The sequence below is a fragment of the Dendrobates tinctorius genome, unplaced genomic scaffold (genome assembly GCF_039654945.1).
Source record: "Dendrobates tinctorius isolate UK_male_01 unplaced genomic scaffold, ASM3965494v1 ptg000062l, whole genome shotgun sequence".
NCBI lineage: Eukaryota > Metazoa > Chordata > Amphibia > Anura > Dendrobatidae > Dendrobates > Dendrobates tinctorius.
Window position 1 is genome coordinate 7,572,703 of NW_027361730.1, and position 22,217 is coordinate 7,594,919.

General features: G+C 47.9%; 1 long non-coding RNA gene across 1 annotated transcript in view; it reads left to right on the top strand.

The window, feature by feature from the left end:
* The window catches only part of LOC141093127 (uncharacterized), a 35,307-nt gene extending 34,905 nt beyond the window's left edge, over positions 1–402 (top strand). Inside the window, exon 3 of the long non-coding RNA XR_012232986.1 lies at positions 46–402. This is a non-coding gene — a long non-coding RNA (uncharacterized lncRNA). The remainder of the gene's footprint in view (positions 1–45) is intronic.
* Positions 403–22,217: the final 21,815 nt, after the last annotated feature.

Here is a 22,217-nt window from a genome sequence, read left to right on the forward strand (position 1 = left end):
TGATTGAATACATTTGTTACTAATCAAATTTGTCTTCTATTTTAGGAAATTAACTTGTGATTCGATTGGCACAAATCAACCCCAAAAATAGCGGTCACATTTTACAGATTGCAGAAGATTGAATCAGCCACAGAAGGCCCATGTGACCTCAGGCACGGAGGTGTTGGCTTCCCCCCAGTGGTTTGCAGTTATTATATTGCATGGTATAGCTCCAAGTACACACCCTGTCACAGTTGCTTGATTTTTGGGGATTCTACCTACTGAACATTTCTTGCTATGTCCTTTTTGAGAAAAGAAGTTGAAGCTTGTTCAAATACAGAAATGTAAAAGAAAATGTAGTCTCTTTTGACTGTGTATGTCTGATTTTTGCACATCTTTGTACAACTGTATACAACACACCAATGCTGCGCCTGCTACTGCATTCTGTTTTCTGCTCTGCTATGAACACTTACCTAGAATTTTTTGTTACCTTTTTGGTGTAGAATTTTAAAAAAAATATATATTTTTTTATCTAGACATTTAAATGCATATGTCGGTTTTTGTACTCCTACTTTACTAGTCCTGGTTGACACCAGTACACACCACAGAGATATAGTGACCAGTTGTTGCAATAGGCTTTTTTCATTCAGTCCTTTTTGACAAGGGTCAGTGAATAATTGGGGCTAAAAAGATTCTCAAATGTTAATTATTATGTTATATGAAAAGTATAGTAATGGAAATAGCGGTATTGGCATTGGATAGTGGCAGTTTTACACAGTGCTTAATTTATCTTTGGATCTCAAATGCGAGTTCATAGAGCAACTTACATTCTCCTACATGTGAGAACAGAGAGTGAGCTCCCTTAGAAATAATGGGGGCTTGGCATCTTCCAACAATGCTAAACACACGCAATGATTTCTGGAAAGGTAGCCCAATCCACATAGTGATAAGGTATCAACTACACCATTAGCATCTGGACAAGGTGAGTTTATTTGGCAAACTAGCAGATGACTGTGAGTGTACACTAGTTTCCTTGATGCCCAAGGAAGGATTCTGTTCATTGAGACATAGAAGGAGTAGGTGTACTCAGAGTAAGACAAGCAGAAGAGGTGGATGACAATGATGATTGTGGGAATAATGACATCTATCAAGTCCAACTTAATGAACCTTAATATGACTTGGCTGACAGAAAGACGAGCATCATGAGAATGGGAAGGAGAAAACATTGAGACGTGATGTGATTGCTTTACTAAATGAGCATGTGATGTCACTTAATATGCTGATAGACAGCTATAGTTCCTAGTCAGATTATACACAATTTCTTCTTATAGAGCTAACATAGTGCCAAAGAATTATCTAACGACAATGTGCCAGAGAAACTCCACATACAAAAAGCCTGCACAAATTATTTGCCATCATGGTGACCTTTATGAGCTGTGGAGCCTCCTCTCAGAGTGCTACTTCCACCATGGCTTGCAGAACCTGCACCACAGCTTGACATTAGAATTGTGTTCTCCATCTCCCGAGTCACAATGCCTTCTGAGAACAAAAGTTGACTATCTCTTCCAAAAAATCAACTGGAAGCAGTTTTGTTTGTATAATATGCTTAGTAGTCCTCAGAGTGCTGAGAGTTAGAGAACTACGGGGAAAAACAAACAGGTGTCATTGACAGATTTGAAATTCCTATGTACATGTATGTAAGTGTTATAGCAGTGGATTTAGTGTATCAACTCACAAGAACACTGACTGCAGTTGATGATGTCCCTGTCACAGGTGACATTATTCAGCAGTGATTGAGATAAATGATGGGACATATACTACAATATCCCTCCACTCGCTCCCCACTAATATGTTTGCCTGAGGCAAAGGAGGCCAAATGTGACTTGCGTTTGGTATTAGTACTGTCATGATGTATGATGGCAGCAGTGACGGTGTGTTAGAATCTTATTTGTGACATTAGTCATTTTTTCTATCATTCTTCCACATCTATAATGTATAATTTGCTTCTAAACTTTGTCTCCAATTTCACAATTTAAACAGGTGTGGCAAAACAGATCTGCATAGTTAAATGTCTCGATTTACTTTAATGCTTTATTTACAATATTTGAGTAAAAAATAGTGATGAGCGAATTTGTTTGGGAAGCGATCACCAAGCATAAATTTGGCACGAATATGGCACATTCGGATTCGTGATCGGAAACATGAGCAAAATATTATAAAATCAGAAAAAATTGGTAACATTCAGTAAAACTGCGGGAAAATATTTGCGATGCCACAAAAGTATTTTCAGCACTTTAGCAATGATAAAGGTGATGTATAATGAGCGTTTGGCACGTGTTTGATGAGGAGAGGGGGTTTTCAGAGCTCAGAGGCGCTGCGTTCTTGTAAACAGTCATTTTTTTCCCTAACTTTATGTGTGCACATTGTGGCTAGCCAATCAGGGTGCAGGAAACACCCACAATGTCTGGACACAACGGCTTGTGTCATTGGCTGCTGAAATGTCCCTCTCCATATAAATAGCAGACTTCTTGTTTTAGTGCTATTTTGACAATGTAACAGCACAGAGAGGCTTCTCCTGACGCTGATACTGTTAACAGCAATATTTTAGCTAGTTGGCTAGGCGGTTGTATATCAGTCAGATAATGTAGTTATCTAGTGTACAGCAGGGCACATGTCCTACAAGTGTGTTGTGAACTGCTTCTATTGTGCACCATACACAAGTATAGCATTCTAAATATTTTTTTCACTAGCTAAATGTGAAAAAGCCTGCTTTATCCCAGATTTTAGCTAGCTAGCTAGGTGGTTGTATATCAGTCAGATAGTGTAGTTAGCTAGTGTCCAGTGTGGCTATAAAATTTATCTTGCAGCACTTTTTTTTGGCCGTTACTGACATCCACAGACAAAGTCATCAGGGCAAATGTCCTACAAGTGTGTTGTCCACTGCTTATATTGTGCTCCATGCACGAGTATAGCATTCTAAATAATATTTTTTCAGTAGCTAAATGTGAAACAGCCTGCTGTATCCCAGAATTTAACTAGTTAGCTAAGTGGTTGTACATTTTGTACTGTGGTGATGTGAAACTGACTGCAGACCTAAGGCACATTAAAAAAATTATAGTTTTTCATTTGCAAAAAGTTATATGACCGGCCGTATCACACTTTGTCATTTGGTTGGGTTGAAATAAAGTTGTAGAGGCCTGATCCAGAGGCCTGATCTGTTCCTAGTGTCATACAGTAGGAGACATGACTTTCAAATAGTTTTTAGCATCTAGTGTGTTATAGAGGCCTGATACAGAGGCCACAAAAAATTTCTTCTGTTACTAGTGTCATAAAGTAGGGGACCTGACTTTCAAATAGTTTGTAGCATCTAGTGTGTTAAAGAGGCCTGATCCAGAGGCCACCAAAAAATAGTTCTGTTCCTAGTGTCATACAGTAGGGGACCTGACTTTCAATTGTTTGAAGCATATCTTCTTTGTCATACAGGCCTCATCCACACTCAAACAATTCGTTTTCTGAGACTAACACAATACAGCACGCCATATTTCAACTTGGAATTTACTGTCTCTGAAATCCATCTGTTTGCAGACGTGGTGTAGAGTTTAAAATCTAATTTTTTGTTGCTAATACTTTGCTCCTACCACACTAACTGAGCAACATGACTGGGGAAAAAGTCAGGCCATGGTGAAAGGGGAATTAGACTTGATGTTCAAGGTGTACATGGGGTAGTGCCCCACCATCCAGGTAAGGTGGGAACTCCTTTCCACGCTCCAACACTCACACCCCACACACCAGGGTAGTTCTGCACAACCACATTGCGGCTCAGTGCTTAGAGAGTAGCAGAGCACCTTTGGTGGGTCCCTGCTTGGAACACTGGACGTGCTGGGAGGTGGGTGGAGTTAGAATACATAAAAGACTGGGAAGGTTTAGAATTAGGAGTCAGTCTGCGAAGGCAGTCCCTTAGGGGAGTCCATGAGGGAAGTCTGAGAAGGAAGCCACTCAGAGAGGAGTGGGGATCCCTGGAAGAAGGGATGGAGGAAGGAGTGCTGCAGCTGCCTCAGTGACCTGAGCCAGCTGGCACGGGAAAGCAAGAAAGGAAGAAGGACACTGATCTGTAACCTAAGCATCCATAAGAAAGAGAGAATAGTATGGAACAAAGGAGAATAGAACAGAGAGGACGTGGGTTGGAAGGAAGCACCCTGCCTATAGATTCTAAGCGCAAGGCCGGGGCCCAGTCCCCGAGGTTGTATGGACACTTATGGTTCTGCAGCAGACACCGGTGGAGTAGTTGGCTGTGGATGCACTACTCCTATCTAGGACTTGGGGCACAACAGCATGTGGATAGAGAGCCGGGGCTCAGGAGAAGGGAGTCCCCGAAGCAGGCTACAGCTGTCTGCCGTACAAGGAGAGTTCTTGGGAACATCTGATGAGAGGAACTCCAGTGTGACTCAGTACTAGGAGATCTTCACACTTTAAGGCGCTATAGAGGAGACGTTCAGAAAGGTACATGTTGGCGGAGTGTTGGAGGGGAGCCTACCATCTTGCCTGGAGGTTGACTGAGTCTCTGACCCGGAGGACACGGCCCGGAGGCAGGCACCTGTGTGCACTACAGACTGTGAGTAAAGCTTTGGAACTACAAGCCCTGGTGTCCTCCATTCATTATCGCGCCTACACCCTCAGCACCACTACATCTAGGTACCAGCTCCTACACTGCCTGCGCTTCTCCTCATCCATTACACCTACACTGCCCTGGGGCTACAGCTCCACCAGTGGGGAGCTTCACCATCTTGGCTGCCACACACCACCAGCCCCAGAGGATCTGCAAGCAGCGTCGGCTTAACACCTCACTTGCCGAACACCACAGGTGGCGTCACAAACTATTCATTCAAACTAACTACAATACAAATTTCCCCCATTACTTGGGCGCCCAGGGCCACGGACCGGGTCACCGCTGCTGTGACACATCCTGCTGATACTGGCCCGGTACCGAGTACCCCGCAGCCCTGGGAGGGCGACCCACAAAGACAACTGACAACTTCTGTTACTGGACGAGCAGCTTGCAGGGGGGCAAGGGTGGCCTAGCCTGGGCATTTTTTGACCATGCAAAGGATGAGTCAACTCATGTAATGTGCCAACTTTGAAAAAAAAAACTGAGTCGAGGTAAAAACTGCAATAATGTGACTACTTCATGTACTGTATGAACCTTCACTTGTGCAATCAGTATGCTTTACAGTGGGAATCCCACTACGTAAAAATAGGGACCAGCGGACCTCAACAACCTTCAGCCACCCCATCAATCGGATCTGCTGCTTTTTCCTCCTCCTCTGTTACAGTGCCAACTATTGAGACACAGGTCTTCGACTGCAGAATCTTTGGTTCTTAACCCGCTTCATTCAAGTTGACTGAAAGCCCGCCGTCAACTGTAATGGAAGCGGACATACCTGCTGTTTTTGACCGATCCCAGAGAACGAGCACACCACAAGTTTCTAAATCCTCCATAACATCTCTGCCTGCACCTCTTTCACGGTCCAGCAGTTTGTCCGGTTCACCATACTCAGCTCTCTCTCAGCACAGCTGCCAGCCCAAGGTTCCACAGTTGTGCTCATGTAAAAGATTGTTTCCTCCTATGCATGACAAAGCTAAGAGGTTGAACTCCACCATTTCTAATCTGTTGGCCACGGAAATGCTGCCTTTCTGCCTGGTAGATACAGATGGTTTCCGAAAGTTGATAGCCATCGCAGTCCCCCAGTACCAATTGCCCAGTTGAAATTACCTTATCTAAGAAAGCTGTGCCTGTGGTACACCAGCATGTCGCAGACAACCTCACCCATTCCTTGACTAAATCTCTGTCTGCCAGGGTGCAGTTCATCACAGACACTTGGACGAGTTAGCGTGGCCAAGGGCATTACATCTCGCTGCCTGGGCACTGGGTGACTCTGGTGGCTGTGGGGACAGGCGCTCCACAAGTCTTGAAATCTCCAAGGCTTGCAGGAAATACTTCTAATATTAACACTCCACTGCTTCTGCCTGATGTATCTCCTCTAGGGCCTCCACCTGCGCCCTCAACCTCTGCCTTAATGAAACACGCATTCCAACAGTACAGAGTGAATCCCCACCAACTCCGTACTGCGCAGCCAGGGCTCAACACAATCAGGCAGTATTAAAATTGATATACCTTGGAGAACACATTCATACAGCTGAAGAGTTGTGGACAGCTGTCCAGGCTGAGTTTGATCAATGTCTGCTTCCACTGAACCTGCATCCAGGGAAGGCTGTGTCTGATAAAGTTGCAAACCTGGTGGTGGCTCTATGGTGATGCAAGCTCACACACGTGCCTTGCATGGTTCACCTGGTGGCATAGCATTTTCTCCACCACTATACTGGCCTTGGTGAGCTGCTCCAGAAAGCCCGTAAGCTGTACACTCATTTCCGCCATAGCACCCCTATAGTCATTGACTTGCATCTATACAGAGGTGTTTGTGCATGCCAGTTAACAGGTTGATATGCGATATGCTGACATGGTGGAATTCCACTCTGCACATGTTGCAGTGACTGTGACAGCAGCAACAAGCCCTGACGTTGTCATGTCGTATAGCCTGGGCCAACGCAATTCGGATGTGGTGCATATCACGTTTACAAAGTGGGCACAGATTAAAGACTAGTAAAGAGCGAGTATACTCGTTGCTCGGGTGATCTCCGAGTATTTTGTCGTGCTCGGAGATTTAGTATTTGTCGATGCAGGTGAATAATTTATGGCTGCTGGACAGACTGAATACATGTGGGGGTTGCCGGTTTGTTAGGGAATCCCCACATGTAGTCAGCCTGCCTAGCAGTCGCAAATCATGCAGCTGCATCGACAGAAATTAAATCTCCGAGCATGCCAAAATACTCGGAGGACACCCGAGCATGCTGGGGAAAACACAAGCAACAATACTACTCACTCATCACTATTAAAGACCTCTGCACCCTTCTGCACAATTTTGAAATGGCTAATAAGATGGTTAGCGCTGAAGATGCAGTCATTAGCATCACTATTCCTGTTATCTATATACTGGAGCAGACTTTGAATACCCTGCATGAGGAGTTGGTGGTCCCAGAAGAAGAGGAAGAAGCAGAGAAGGATGTGTAAGGGATAACATTGTCTCTAAGTTCAAAACTGTAGTCTCACACGGTGGATTACTGCAACCGAGGGGGGCTGGTGATAACAAACAAACTTGTTGAAGATGCAAGATCCGAGGAGCAAATTGAGGAGGAAGTGGTGATGGATGGGTGAGCAACTGTCAGATGAGGAGACTAATCTTCTCCTCTCTGTTGTTCATGGTTGGCGGGAGGGGAATGAGGAAACGAGCCTCATTGTTATCCAGCCACCAACACTGCATGGGTTGTGACCTCATGGTAGAGCACGACATATGAGTGCCACAACAACACATGATAGTTATGATTAGGAATACTGCTGACTACTTGGTTGCCACTTTGCTAGATCCACATTATAAAACCAAATTTTGTCAGATGCTACCTGCCCTGGAAAGACACTCGCAAATGCTGGAGTATTGAAACTCGCTTTTACACAACCTTAAGAGAGCTTTTCCCCAAGACAGCAGTGAAGCACACAGTTAGCATCGCAGCTCTAGAATTCCATCCTCTGGCATGTCAATTCGTCAACGCCAAAACATTAGAAGTAGCAGCAGCAGTGTTGGAAGTGGAAGAAGGAATTTCTGTGAGTCCTTTGACACTTTTTCTAGACCAACTCGTGCACGAGTCAAATTCTTATACAGTACATACTGAAGGAATAGAGAAGATGGTGCAGGAGTATCTAAAACTGAATATAAATACTATCCATCAGGGAGGGTTTGGACCTTTTCACATTTTGGTCTTCCAAAATGGAGGCGTGACCTGAGCTCGCATCACATGTGTGATGACACTGGTGATGTCACTGGCGCTGCCTTGGGGGCTCTATCAGGGGTACGTGCACAAGCGCAGGGAATGCAGAAACAAGGCACAATGTGCACAAGGACCTGAAATTAAGCAGTGAGTAGCGCATTGGACCTGGCAAAGAGCAGTCACGTGACCAGGGGGTGGAGCCACCGCGCATGAGTGCACAGAAGGGCAAAGAGTGCAAGGCAAAGATAATACATGTGGTCAAGAAAAGCCAGGGGTCAAGCCAGACAAGAGCCTACTACCTAAGACAAAGAGTAAACGGAGACAAGACAAGGGGGTCAGATAACCAGGAGACAGGGCAGTACAAAGCAGGATGTAGAGGTGAGTGTCAGAGGAAGACCAGGTCATACACAGCAAAGCACACAAGCACAGAGACACAACAGTTATGGAAGTAACCTGGGTCAGCAACCAGTGGCCGAGTATGCGGAAGTATCACCGACACCAGGCCCTGGAACTGCCAGCATTAAATAGCCGTCCCCAGAACCAAAGAGAGGTGAACTAAAGTTAACCCTGACCTGACCAGGATTGATCAAGTGAATAAACCAGGATGTCATCTAAGTATATCACCACAAACTACCCAATAAAATCAGAGAACACATAATTGAAGACGTTTTGGAAAACCGCAGGGGCATTGGTTAGACCAAACGGCATAACATAATTTTCGATTAGCCCCTCTGAGATGAGAAATGCAGTCTTCCACTCATCCCCCCCACACACTAATGAGGTTATATGCCCCCCGCAAGTTCAGTTTCAAAAAGTATTTGGCCCCGGATAATTGATTACATAAATCAGGAATGAGTGGGAGGGGATATGTGTTTCTTATAGTAATCTTGATCAGTTCCTGAAAGTCAAGGCATGGGTGGAGACCACCATCTTTTTTTTTGCAAAAAAAAACCCTGCAGCAACAGGAGACAAGGAGGGACGGATAAACCCTTTGCAGAGACTCTCAGATATGTACTCCTTAATGGCAGTCTGCTCCGGACCAGACAAGTTAATAATCGGGCTTTATCAACTTAGCCTCAGGAACCATTTCAATGGCACAATAAAAAGGATGATGGGGTGGTAACCCCTCGGCCTGACTTTCTGAGGACATGTCATCGAAGTCCTTCAGATACTCCGGAATACCCTCAATACCAACGGACGACACAGACACAGAATTCAGACATGTGTTTTTACAGTTAGATCCCCATTTAACAATCTCACGGGCCTCCCAGTTAATGACTAGATTATGACATTGCAGCCAAGGAAACCCCAAAACCAAACCAGCAAGGAGATTGTCCAAAACATAACAAGCTATATGCTCCAGATGCACAGACCCCACTTTAAGAATGAATTGTTTAGTAACAGAACGGATCCCATCCTTGGTGAACAGGGTTGAGTCAATAGCCACCACTCTCATGGGTTTGTCCAATCTAACTGTCCCTATCTCACAGTGGGCCACAAGCCTCAAGTCAATCAAGTTTGCTGACGACCCGAAATCCACAAAAGCAGAAGAGGGAAAAAAACAATTGTTTACACCAACTTCCACTTTCAACAATAGTTTGAATGCTGAGGAAAAAGTACCTGTGGGTCTGGGTAACCTCCTCGGCAGTTACCCAGACCTAGTTGTTTCCCGAGACCTTGGAATCTGAGGGGCAAGAGGGACAGTCCTTTATCCAATGATTGGGTGCTCCACAATAAAAACAGAGTTTTTTCTCTCTGCGACGTCTCGTCTCCTTCTCCCTCATGGAGACCGACCCCACCTCCATGGGCTCAACCGACGACAGACTCCGGTTTCACTGGCAACAAATTAACATCTCGTTGCACGACACCTCTTTTTCTCAGTCTGAGGTCCAAACAGACGGCCTGGGTCATTGTCTCCTCCAGGGAATCGGGCAGTGGATGAAGGGCTAAGGCATCCTTCAAATGCTCTGAGAGACCCCATCGGAATAGCCCCCTAAGTGCCGAGTCATTCCAGGAAACCTTGGATGCCCACCATCTGTATCACTCAGCAGAGCGCTTTCCCTGGGTGAGACTCATAATTGTGTCCTCTGCCAATCTTACATGATCAGGTTCATCATAAATAAGACCCAAGGTCTCGAAGAACCGATCAACAGACATTCATCTCTGGGGAAGTTGGGGAAAGGGAGAAAGCCCAGGATTGCAGCCCCTCACGTAACAAGGAAATAACTATCCCCACCCTTTGACTTTAACTTCCCAAGGAGCAAGGATGCAGGGAAAAAAGTAATTTACAACTTTCATTAACCACCCGGAATTTTTTCTTATCCCCAGAACAGGTTTCCAGAAGTTTGACAGCGGGTTCAGGAGAGGATAGTGAAACATCAGACACAGTACCCTCCCCATTGCCAGCCGAGGAAGAGGCACCCCGAACAGTATTAACTGTATCTGTCAATTCCCTTTGTACCTGTTGGTGTGAAGCAACCAACGCTCTTTGCTCTACAGAGAGGTTCTGCATCATCTTAGTCAGGTTAGATACCTGATCATACAGAGCACACAGTGGGTCCATAATAAACACACAAGACCACCCACTGAAAAATTGTGTAGGGTCGGTGATAATGTGATGAAACTGGTGGTGTCACTAGCGCTGCCTAGGGGGCACTATCAGGGGTCATGTGCACGAGAGCAGGGAGTGCAGGAACAAGGCACGCTGTACACAAGGATCTAAGACTAAGCTGTGAGCAGCGCACAGGACCTGGCACTGAGTAGTCACGTTACCAGGGGGTGGAGCCACCACACGTGAGTTCAGGGAAGGCAACTAAATGCACAGAGTGCAAGGCAAAGATAATTCATGTGGTCAAGGAAAGCTGAGGGTCAAGCCAGACAAGAGCGTAGTACCTAGCGATAAGACAAAGAGTAAATGGAGACAAGTCAAGTGGGTGAGATAACCAGGAGAGACAGGGCCGTACAAAGCATGATACAGAGGCGAGAGTCAGAGGACGAATCGGGTCTTGCACAGCAAAGCACACAAGCACAGAGGCACAACAGTTATGGAAGTAGCATGGGTCAGCAACCACTGGAAGTATCACTGACACCAGACCCAGGAGCTGCCAGCATTAAATAGCCACACCAGAACCAAGAGTTTTAGGAACGGCAGAATGCACTAAATAAAATAATAATAAAGTGCGTTCGCCGCTCGGGGTCCATCGTGCAGTAGGTGGTATAACTGCTGCTAAGTGGTGGCAGACAAGCAATATGGCGGTATGATGCACACGGGTTAAACTTCACCCGGAGTGCGCAGAGCGGCCTCTGTTCACACACAGAGGTGCCGCAACAAAAAACATACAAAACCCTGAACCTGTTAGTGACACAGGCTTCAGGTAGATGCACACACGGTATGTGGTCACAGGAGCAGGACCCAAGACAGAGGAGCTGCGTCACTCTAGACCTACTGTGTGTGCAGCGTCGCTTCTGCAGACGCCAAGGAGGGCTCCAACTTCAGCACGGTGTAGGACACTGCCGCTCGACGACAAAGCCAGAAAGTAAGCGCGATGTCGGACGCTAGCGTAGCGGTGCGGTGAGCACAGTGGCTTAAGGCTTGCCACTGACTGGCACTGACTGCTAAACTAATTCCCTATCCACATGCATATTATCAGAGAGAAGGGGTTTCAAATTAGTCAGTCACCAGAATCATACATCCGTCACCATTCACACATAGCAAGTATAGTCTATACTAGCGCATGGCGGAAAGGCCATGCACGCTTTTTATAGCCGTGCGGGACCTTCCAGATCTCCGAGATGGACCAATGAGATCTGGAACAGGACCTGGGCACATGACTCCCGATCTCCAATGGGAGATCGTCTCATGAGCATGCCCAGAAGGAGCACAGAGGAACTTAGTCTCTGGAGCGGTCTGCTGCAAAGTAATCTTCTCTGCAGTAGATGGGCAGCAGGAGACCGCAGAATGTGAGGCTCTGGATTCCTGCAGAGCAGATGCAGAAACCAGACACCTAACATTACCCCCCCTCCTAGGGCCCCCTCCCCTCTGAGCCTTCCAATCCACCATCCTGTGCCCATCAGAGGCATAGATCTCAGACTCGTCCAAAGGCAAGTCTGATGTCCCGGTAGATGACACAGAAAACCTGGACACGTGGAAGGTATCAGGGACGGCAAGATCGCCAGGTTTAAGAAGGGACACGTGGGAGACAATGGGTGTGGCAAAACCGCCCGGAGCATAGGTTGAAGTGTAACGCCGCAGTGTATCAGCGGACGTTTCCACTCTCTGTTTAAGGAGGCTATCCCAAGCACATGAGGCGCATGCCCGAATATATTTTTTAATGTCCCGAGCCCTGTGTGGCCAACAATACGACCCTGCCAGGAGTTCTGTGGTCTGCATGTAGCCACAGTGACCACCCGCCCTGGACGCGTGTGCCCATGCGAGAGCCTTCAGTCGAAGGTGAGGGGGGACAAAGGTCTTGCCCGGCCTCACAGAGTTTGGCCATTGCGGGACCCCGTTATCCTGGGGGACAGATTGCTGACAATGACAACCGCAGATGGAGTTTTGTGCCGGACGTGCCTCGAGAACGGCGCGAGACACCTCCATGGGCTCTGGCAGTGAAGTCTCTGGCTGGGGTGGTTCCAGAGGCTCAAAAAAGTTGGGAGCCGAGGTAACCTTCCGTTTGGATTGAGCACGCTCCAGGCCGCGCTCCGAAAAACAGAGATCAATGCGGGTGGAAATAGCAATCAGCTCTTCCAAACTTGCAGGAACCTCTCTGGAAGAGAGAGCATCCTTAACATGCTCCGCCAAACCTCTTCAGAATACAGGGATGAGGACTTTGTCAGACCACTCCAGCTCGGAAGCCAGTGTCCGGAAACGAACGGCATACTGACTAACCGAGAGGGATCCCTGAGTCAAAGCAAGTAGCTGCAGAGATGTGTCGTGTGTGACCCGCGGTCCTAGGAAGAGCTGCTTAATAGCTGTTAGAAAGTGAGCAGCTGTCCGAACCTCTGGGTCACCACGCTCCCATAATGGCTTAGCCCACTCCAACGCCTTGCCCAACAGAAGAGAAACAATAAACCCCACCTTGGCCCGTTACGTAGGGAATCGCGCAGCCAGTAACTCCAGCTGGATAGAGCACTGGCTAACAAAACCCCTACAAAAGGCGCCATCGTCAGAAAATTTATCGGGCAACGGGAGGCAGGTAACTGTCGGCGCGTGGGAGGACATGGACATACGGGAAACCGCCTCGGTGATTGCCTGTACAGCAGCCTCCGAAGACTTCGCCTCTGCGGTGACACTCTCAAGAGTAGCCAACCGGCCCTCTAGCTGGTGAATGCACTGAAGGAGTTGCTGCTGATCTGCCATCACTAGCCAGACCCTGGTGCTAGTATAATGTTAGGAACGGCGGAACGCACTAAATAAAATAATAATAAAGTGCGTTCGCCGCTCGGGGTCCACCGTGCAGTAGGTGGTATAACTGCTGCTAAGTGGTGGTAGACAAGCAATATGGCGGTATGATGTACACGGATTAAACTTCACCCGGAGTGCGCAGAGCGGCCTCTGTTCACACACAGAGGTGCCGCAACAAAAAACATACAAAACGCTGAACCTGTTAATGACACAGGCTTCAGGTAGATGCACACACGGTATCTGGTCACAGGAGCAGGACCCAAGACAGAGGAGCTGCGTCCCTCTAGATCTACCATGTGTGCGACGTCGCTTCTGCGGATGCCAAGGAGGGCTGCAACAGCAGCGCGGCGAAGGACACTGCCGCTCGACGACAAAGCCAGAAAGCAAGCGCGATGTAGGACGCTAGCGTAGCAGTGCGATGAGCACAGTGGCTTAAGGCTTGCCACTGACTGGCGCTGACTGCTAAACTAATTCCCTATCCACATGCATATTATCAGAGGGAAGGGGTTTCAAATGAGTCAGTCACCAGAATCATGCATCTGTCACCATTCACACATAACAATTATAGTCTATACTAGCGCATGGTGGAACGGCCATGCGCGCTTTTTATAGCCGTGCGGTACCTTCCAGATCTCCGAGATGGACCAATGAGATTTGGAACAGGACCTGGGCACATGACTCCCTATCTCCAATGGGAGATCGTCTCGTGAGCATGCCTAGAAGGAGGACAGAGGAACTTAGTCTCTGGAGCGGTCTGCTGCAAAGTAATCTTCTCTGCAGTAGATGGGCAGCAGGAGACCGCAGAATGTGAAGCTCTGGATTCCTGCAGAGCAGATGCAGAAACCAGACGCCTAACACAAGTGAGAGGCAAATTAAAGTTAACCGTGACCTGACCAGGGTGAAAGAGGAACCATCCTATCCAGGGTCATGACAATACGCCTTGGAGGTTTTATTGTGCCCGGCAGCCAGCGTTCTCTCAGAACATGTCTTCAGCGCTGCTAGTGGTGTTCTGATGGATAAATGCTGTTGGGTGACCCCTGAAAGTGTAGACCGGCTAACTTTCATTAATATGAACAAATCATGGATCTCCAAGGACTTTTGCACCCCAATCACAGACTGTACAGACTAGGTGATATTGCATTTTTTAGTGTGATGCATTAATGTCACTTAATTGCATTCTGTGATATCTTTAGTATGGCTTCTGTGCCTGCTGGGAGTGGAAATGAGAACAGTAGAGTTGAGCGAAACGGGTCGAAAAATTTCAAAAGTCACCGACTTTTGGCAAAGTCGGGTTTCATGAAACGAAACCCGACCCTAGGATGAGGTCGGCCACGAGGTTGGCGACTTACGCGCCAAAGTCGCGTTTCAAAAGTTTGTTTTGCGCTCTTTTTCAGCCAATCAGGATCCACGGACACTGTGGGCAACGTGGTGACATAGGCAGGGGTCACCACCATCTTTCAGAAGGGCATGCAAGTGATTGGCTTGCTTTGGTGGGCGTCACAGGGGGTATAAAAGGGCGTGCACGCCGACCGCCATCTTACTTCTGCCGATCTTAGTATAGGGAGAGGTTGCTGCTGATTCTGTAGGGAGAGCGTTAGGCAGGGAAGAAGACAAAAAAACTGCTTCTGCTGCTAGCGATTTGGCCTGCACAACACACCAGTCACTGTGTGTGCAGTGCAAGGGGAGGCTATATAGTGGTGTATCAGTGGTGTTGGTTGTTGGGCTGCCTTCTAAGGCTTCCTGACATTCCTGCATTGCTGTTTACCCACTGCTCCGCAAACTGCTTTTTTAAAAGCAATCCCAATTTTTTTTTTTGTCCTGCTGAGAAGAAAAAAAAACTGCTTCTGCTGCTAGCAATTTGGCCTGCACAACACACCAGTCACTGTGTGTGCAGTGCAAGGGGAGGCTATATTGTGGTGTATCAGTGGTGTTGGTTGTTGGGCTGCCTTTTAAGGCTTCCTGACAGGCTGGCATTGCTGTTTACCCACTGCTCCGCAAACTGCTTTTTTAAAAGCAATCCAATCTCCCTTATCCTCTAGTCACTTTTGTCACAGCTGTGCCATCGAGCCTGTCACATAGCGCTCAGATATTCATTGGGCCTCACACAATCCAAAAGTGTCCAGTGTCCAAAAGTGTGTGCAGAGATTCAAAATCTCCCTTATCCTCTAGTCACTTTGGTCACAGCTGTGCCATCGAGCCAGTCACATAGCGCTCAGATATTCATTGGGCCTCACACAATCCAAATGTGTCCAGTGTCCAAAAGTGTGTGCAGAGATTCAAAATCTCCCTTATCCTCTAGTCACTTTGGTCACAGCTGTGCCATCGAGCCTGTCACATAGCGCTCAGATATTCATTGGGCCTCACACAATCCAAAAGTGTCCAGTGTCCAAAAGTGTGTGCAGAGATTCAAAATCTCCCTTATCCTCTAGTCACTTTGGTCACAGCTGTGCCATCGAGCCTGTCACATAGCGCTCAGATATTCATTGGGCCTCACACAATCCAAAAGTGTCCAGTGTCCAAAAGTGTGTGCAGAGATTCAAAATCTCCCTTATCCTCTAGTCACTTTGGTCACAGCTGTTCCATCGAGCCTGTCACATAGCGCTCAGATATTCATTGGGCCTCACACAATCCAAAAGTGTCCAGTGTCCAAAAGTGTGTGCAGAGATTCAAAATCTCCCTTATCATCTAGTCACTTTGGTCACAGCTGTGCCATCGAGCCTGTCACATAGCGCTCAGATATTCATTGGGCCTCACACAATCCAAAAGTGTCCAGTGTCCAAAAGTGTGTGCAGAGATTCAAAATCTCCCTTATCCTCTAGTCACTTTGGTCACAGCTGTGCCATCGAGCCTGTCACATAGCGCTCAGATATTCATTGGGCCTCACACAATCCAAAAGTGTCCAGTGTCCAAAAGTGTGTGCAGAGATTCAAAATCTCCCTTATCCTCTAGTCACTTTGGTCACAGCTGTGCCATCGAGCCTGTCACATAGCGCTCAGATATTCATTGGGCCTCACACAATCCAAAAGTGTCCAGTGTCCAAAAGTGTGTGCAGAGATTCAAAATCTCCCTTATCCTCTAGTCACTTTGGTCACAGCTGTGCCATCGAGCCTGTCACATAGCGCTCAGATATTCATTGGGCCTCACACAATCCAAAAGTGTCCAGTGTCCAAAAGTGTGTGCAGAGATTCAAAATCTCCCTTATCCTCTAGTCACTTTGGTCACAGCTGTGCCATCGAGCCTGTCACATAGCGCTCAGATATTCATTGGGCCTCACACAATCCAAAAGTGTCCAGTGTCCAAAAGTGTGTGCAGAGATTCAAAATCTCCCTTATCCTCTAGTCACTTTGGTCACAGCTGTGCCATCGAGCCTGTCACATAGCGCTCAGATATTCATTGGGCCTCACACAATCCAAAAGTGTCCAGTGTCCAAAAGTGTGTGCAGAGATTCAAAATCTCCCTTATCCTCTAGTCACTTTGGTCACAGCTGTGCCATCGAGCCTGTCACATAGCGCTCAGATATCAGTGGGCCTCACACAATCCAAAAGTGTCCAGTGTCCACAAATCTGCAGAAATTCAAAATCTCCCCTGTCCTATAGACACCTTGTACCTTGTTTTACATTACTATATAGTTTGTTGGATTTTGTCTACATTTCTACCAAAAATGAGGAAGGCTGGTGGAAGAGGCCGTGGAATTGGGTGGGGGTTGGCAGCTGGTAATGATGGTGTTGGTGGTGGATCTGATGGTAGTGGCAAGAGCAAAATAGGACCGAATGCAGGAGGTGTTGAGCATGCATCATCGTCTGGCTACATAAGGCCTCGAACGCTTAGTTTTCTAGGAGTTGGCAAACCGCTTTTAAAGCCAGAGCATCAGGAAAAAGTTTTGTCTTACATTGCTGACTCAGCCTCCAGCTCTATCGCCTCCTCTTCTTCAGTTGTAAAAAGTAAAAGCACTGAGTCGTCATTGGAGGCTCATGTTCATGAACCACACCTTTCCTTGTGTCCTTCACCCCAACCAAGATTGAAGGATGACGCAGGCCATACTTCTGATTACTCCATGGATCTGTTTTCACATACCATGCCTGGATTATCAAGTGAAATGGTGAATTACCCAGGCCAAGATGAATCTGACATGGAGTGCACTGATGCACAGCCGCTGATGGATGATTCTGCTGGTACATTCACTCAGAGCACTACATTGTCCTCGCAGTGTACAGAGCCAGATTCTGACCCTGATGAGACTCAAGTGCCCCTTCCCGCACACTATACCACCATACACGGTGACACAGAGGAAGGTGCACATGACATAGAAGAGGAGGTGATGGATGACCCAGTTGTTGACCCAAACCTCAAGTGCCACATGTGCAACTGATCACAACGAAGGTAGTCAGCAACGCTACATTGTTTCCCCCACTGTAAGCCCACCGGTTAGCACAGCAGCAAATGTTGAGGTGTCGTTGCAAGGCCACAGCAGTCAGGGAATCCCACTGTTATATCAACGAAAGACTGATTCTAGGCCATCAGAAAGAACACCAACTCCATCACCATCATCAACCCTCTCTCAGTCCGCCCTGTCCACCGCTACTTCCACCATATGCAGCTCTCAAGTCCAGCTCACCCTCCCAGACACTATGAGTAGGTCAAGAAAGTACTCAGTCTCTCATCCGCGTACACTGGGTTTGAACGCCCACATTGCCAAACTAATCTCGTTTGAGATGATGCCCTTTCGGTTGGTGGAAAGCACAGCTTTCCGCGAACTCATGGCCTATGCAGTACCACGCTATGACCTACCCAGTCGCCACTTCTTCTCTCGCAAAGCCATCCCAGCCCTCCACCATCATGTGAAAGACCGCATTGTCCATGCACTCAAGCAGTCAGTGAGCGGAAAGGTGCACCTCACAACTGATGCATGGTCCAGTCGGCATGGCCAGGGCCGTTACGTGTCCATCACTGCGCACTGGGTTAATGTGGTGGATGCAGGGTCCACAGGGGACAGCGGTGGTGGGACAGTGCTGCCTAGCCCACGGTATAGGAAACAGTTGGCTGTAGTCGTTCGACCCTCCTCCTCCTCCTCCTCCAGAAGCGAAAGCTCGTCCACAGAGTGCAGTCGTACAAGCACTCCATCTACAGCTGCCACTGTTGCACACAATGTGTCCCCCTATCGAGCAGCTAGTGGAAAGCGTCAGCAGGCTGTGTTGCAGATGATGTGTTTGGGCAAAAGACACACCGCCGAGGTGCTGGCCGAGTACTTGAAGCGACAAACTGAGTCATGGCTGGGCAGTGTACATCTTGAGGCAGGCAAGGTAGTTAGTGATAACGGCCGTAATTTTGTGGCAGCCATAGCCCTTTCAAAACTCAGCCACATACCTTGCTTGGCTCACACTTTGAACCTGGTGGTGCAGTGCTTCCTCAAAAATTATCCGGAGTTAACAGCCCTGCTCCAGAAGGTGCGAAGACTGTGCGCGCACATCCGCCGGTCGCCTGTACACTCCGTTCGTATGCAGAAGCTGCAGCGATTGCTCCACCTTCCCAACCACCGCCTCATTATCGACATTGCAACAAGGTGGAACTCCACCCTGCACATGGTGGAGCGGCTGTGCGAGCAGAGGCAGGCCATAATGCATTTGTGGGAGGATACACGGCCAGGCACTTTGAGAGCAGACATGGAGTTTACAGGTGTGCAGTGGTCGAAGCTGAAAGACCTCTGTAAAGTCCTTCAGTGTTTTGAGGAATGCACACGGCTGGTAAGCGCAGACGACGCCATCCTAAGCATGAGCATCCCACTTATGCGTCTGCTCATGCAAACTTTGACGCACCTTAAGGAGCAGGTGTCTGCAGCCAATGTTGATGAGGAGGAAGAGGAGGAGGGAATCCTTGATGACATTCAGCCATTGTCTGCTCAGGGACCTCTCCTGGACGAGGTGGAGGAAGAAGAGGAGGAGGAGGATGATGATGGGGATGATTACTTAGGGGAGGAGGATGCATCTCGTGGGGCAAGTGAAAATGATGGCGTGGCAAGGTCTGGTACAGGGTTTGTGCGTGACTGGAGGGATGTGGATTTGCCAGAAAGTGCTCCTCCACCCAGCACTCGCAGTGCATCATTGACACCGGGAACATTGGCCCACATGTCAGATTATGCCTTGCAGATCCTAAAAAGGGACCCCCGCATTGCCAAAATGATGAACGATGACGACTACTGGTTGGCCAGCATCCTGGATCCACGCTATAAAGGCAAATTACAAAACATCATGCCACAGGAGAACCTTGACCTAATATTGGCTAATAAACAAGCAACTCTGGTAAATCGGTTGCTTGAGGCATTCCCAGCACACAGCAGCGGTGATGGTTCTCACACGAGCCGTACGGGCCGGGGGCAGCTTGGCAGAGGTGTTCGTGGTGCACACAGCAGAAGTGGCGTTGGAGACAGGGGTTTCATGACAATGTTGTGGACTGATTTTTCAAATACCGCTCAGACAACTGGTAATACTGCATCGATGGAAAGTGACAGGAGACAGCAGTTGTCAACTATTGTTACAAACTACTTTTCCTCCCATATCGATGTTCTCCCACACAGTTCATTCCCCTTTGACTATTGGGCCGCTAAACTGGACACCTGGCCTGAATTGGCCCAATATGCCTTACAGGAGCTCGCTTGCCCAGCTGCAAGTGTGCTATCGGAAAGAGTCTTCAGTGCAGCTGGATCAATCCTGACAGAAAAAAGGACCCGTCTGTCAACCCAAAATGTGGATGATCTAACCTTCATTAAAATGAACCATGCATGGGTTTCCAAGGATTTTGTCCCACCTTCCCCTGATGACACATAGGGTGACAGAAAAATGGCTTGCTTTGGTCCACTTCTTCCTGGGACTTCACCTATTTCGCCTTTTGCATCAGCTGAATGTCCAACATCAACATATGCCACTTTCTAAAACTCCCTAACTGTGCTGCCTCCCCCCCCATGGCCGGGGTCACCACCTAGTGCACGACACCGTGCGAGTGCCGTTGCCCTGGACAGGTGGGTAGGCCGTCTCTTGGGCGCGGGCAGTGGCACAGGGTCCCTCATAGTGCAATCAAGTGTCTCTGACGGTGGTGGTGCACACCCGCCGTCAGACACACCGCTGTACTATGAGGGGCCCAGTGCCAGTACCGACGCCCACGAGTGGGCCCCCCTTGCTTGGGCAGGGCCCCAGCATTTGCAATCTTTACCTCTCCCTGCTCCTCCGCTGTGTATTCTGGGCCGTCAAATCCATACTGGGCCTAACACCGTCTGAGCCTGCCTCCTGATGTATAGACATATATTTTGAATGTGTACGCTATCCATACATGTTATCTGGGGATACGGTACCCTTTCTAACCTTTGTGCAATCACGTGCAATCCATACTGGGCCTAACACCGTCTGAGCCTGCCTCCTGAGACATATATTTTGAATGTGTACGCTATCCATACATGTTATCCGGGGATACGGTACCCTTTCTAACCTTTGTGCAATCACGTGCAATCCATACTGGGCCTAACACCGTCTGAGCCTGCCTCCTGAGACATATATTTTGAATGTGTACGCTATCCATACATGTTATCCGGGGATACGGTACCCTTTCTAACCTTTGTGCAATCACGTGCAATCCATACTGGGCCTAACACCGTCTGAGCCTGCCTCCTGAGACATATATTTTGAATGTGTATGCTATCCATACATGTTATCCGGGGAAACGGTACCCTTTCTAACCTTTGTGCAATCATGTGCAATCCATACTGGGCCTAACACCGTCTGAGCCTGCCTCCTGATGTATAGACATATATTTTGAATGTGTACGCTATCCATACATGTTATCCGGGGATACGGTACCCTTTCTAACCTTTGTGCAATCACGTGCAATCCATACTGGGCCTAACACCGTCTGAGCCTGCCTCCTGAGACATATATTTTGAATGTGTACGCTATCCATACATGTTATCCGGGGATACGGTACCCTTTCTAACCTTTGTGCAATCACGTGCAATCCATACTGGGCCTAACACCGTCTGAGCCTGCCTCCTGAGACATATATTTTGAATGTGTACGCTATCCATACATGTTATCCGGGGATACGGTACCCTTTCTAACCTTTGTGCAATCACGTGCAATCCATACTGGGCCTAACACCGTCTGAGCCTGCCTCCTGAGACATATATTTTGAATGTGTACGCTATCCATACATGTTATCCGGGGAAACGGTACCCTTTCTAACCTTTGTGCAATCACGTGCAATCCATACTGGGCCTAACACCGTCTGAGCCTGCCTCCTGATGTATAGACATATATTTTGAATGTGTACGCTATCTATACATGTTATCCGGGGATACGGTACCCTTTCTAACCTTTGTGCAATCACGTGCAATCCATACTGGGCCTAACACCATCTGAGCCTGCCTCCTGAGACATATATTTTGAATGTGTACGCTATCCATACATGTTATCCGGGGATACGGTACCCTTTCTCACCTTTGTGCAATCACGTGTAATCCATACTGGGCGTGAGAACGGCTGGCGAGCTGTTAAGCAAGCTACAGCACCTGTGGTTTGCACACGTAAGTTTTTCATTTTTTCAGGAATGACGGTTAGGCCTAATTCCGGAACTGCGGTTGACCTGCACTTACTGAGAAATCATTGTTCGCGGGTAATAATTGTAATCAGTGATCCCCATCACTAACGTTGTTCAGCGGGTTATCTGCACCTGTAAGCGACAAACGCTGGCCTTTTCAGTGTAGCGCACATGCAGCCATGGACATGTAAGGGCATGACACACCAGTTATTAGCCAATCTCATGTGCCAGAGCCTCACGTGTCCCTCTAGTAAGCCGGATTCGGACCGCGGGGCATGACGGAGTCTCGTTCGTTAACGGAATTAAGCTTGCAATGTGTGCAATGCATCTGTTCTGTAGCTGGCATGGTTGAGGTTTCCCAGGTGGAGTCGAATTT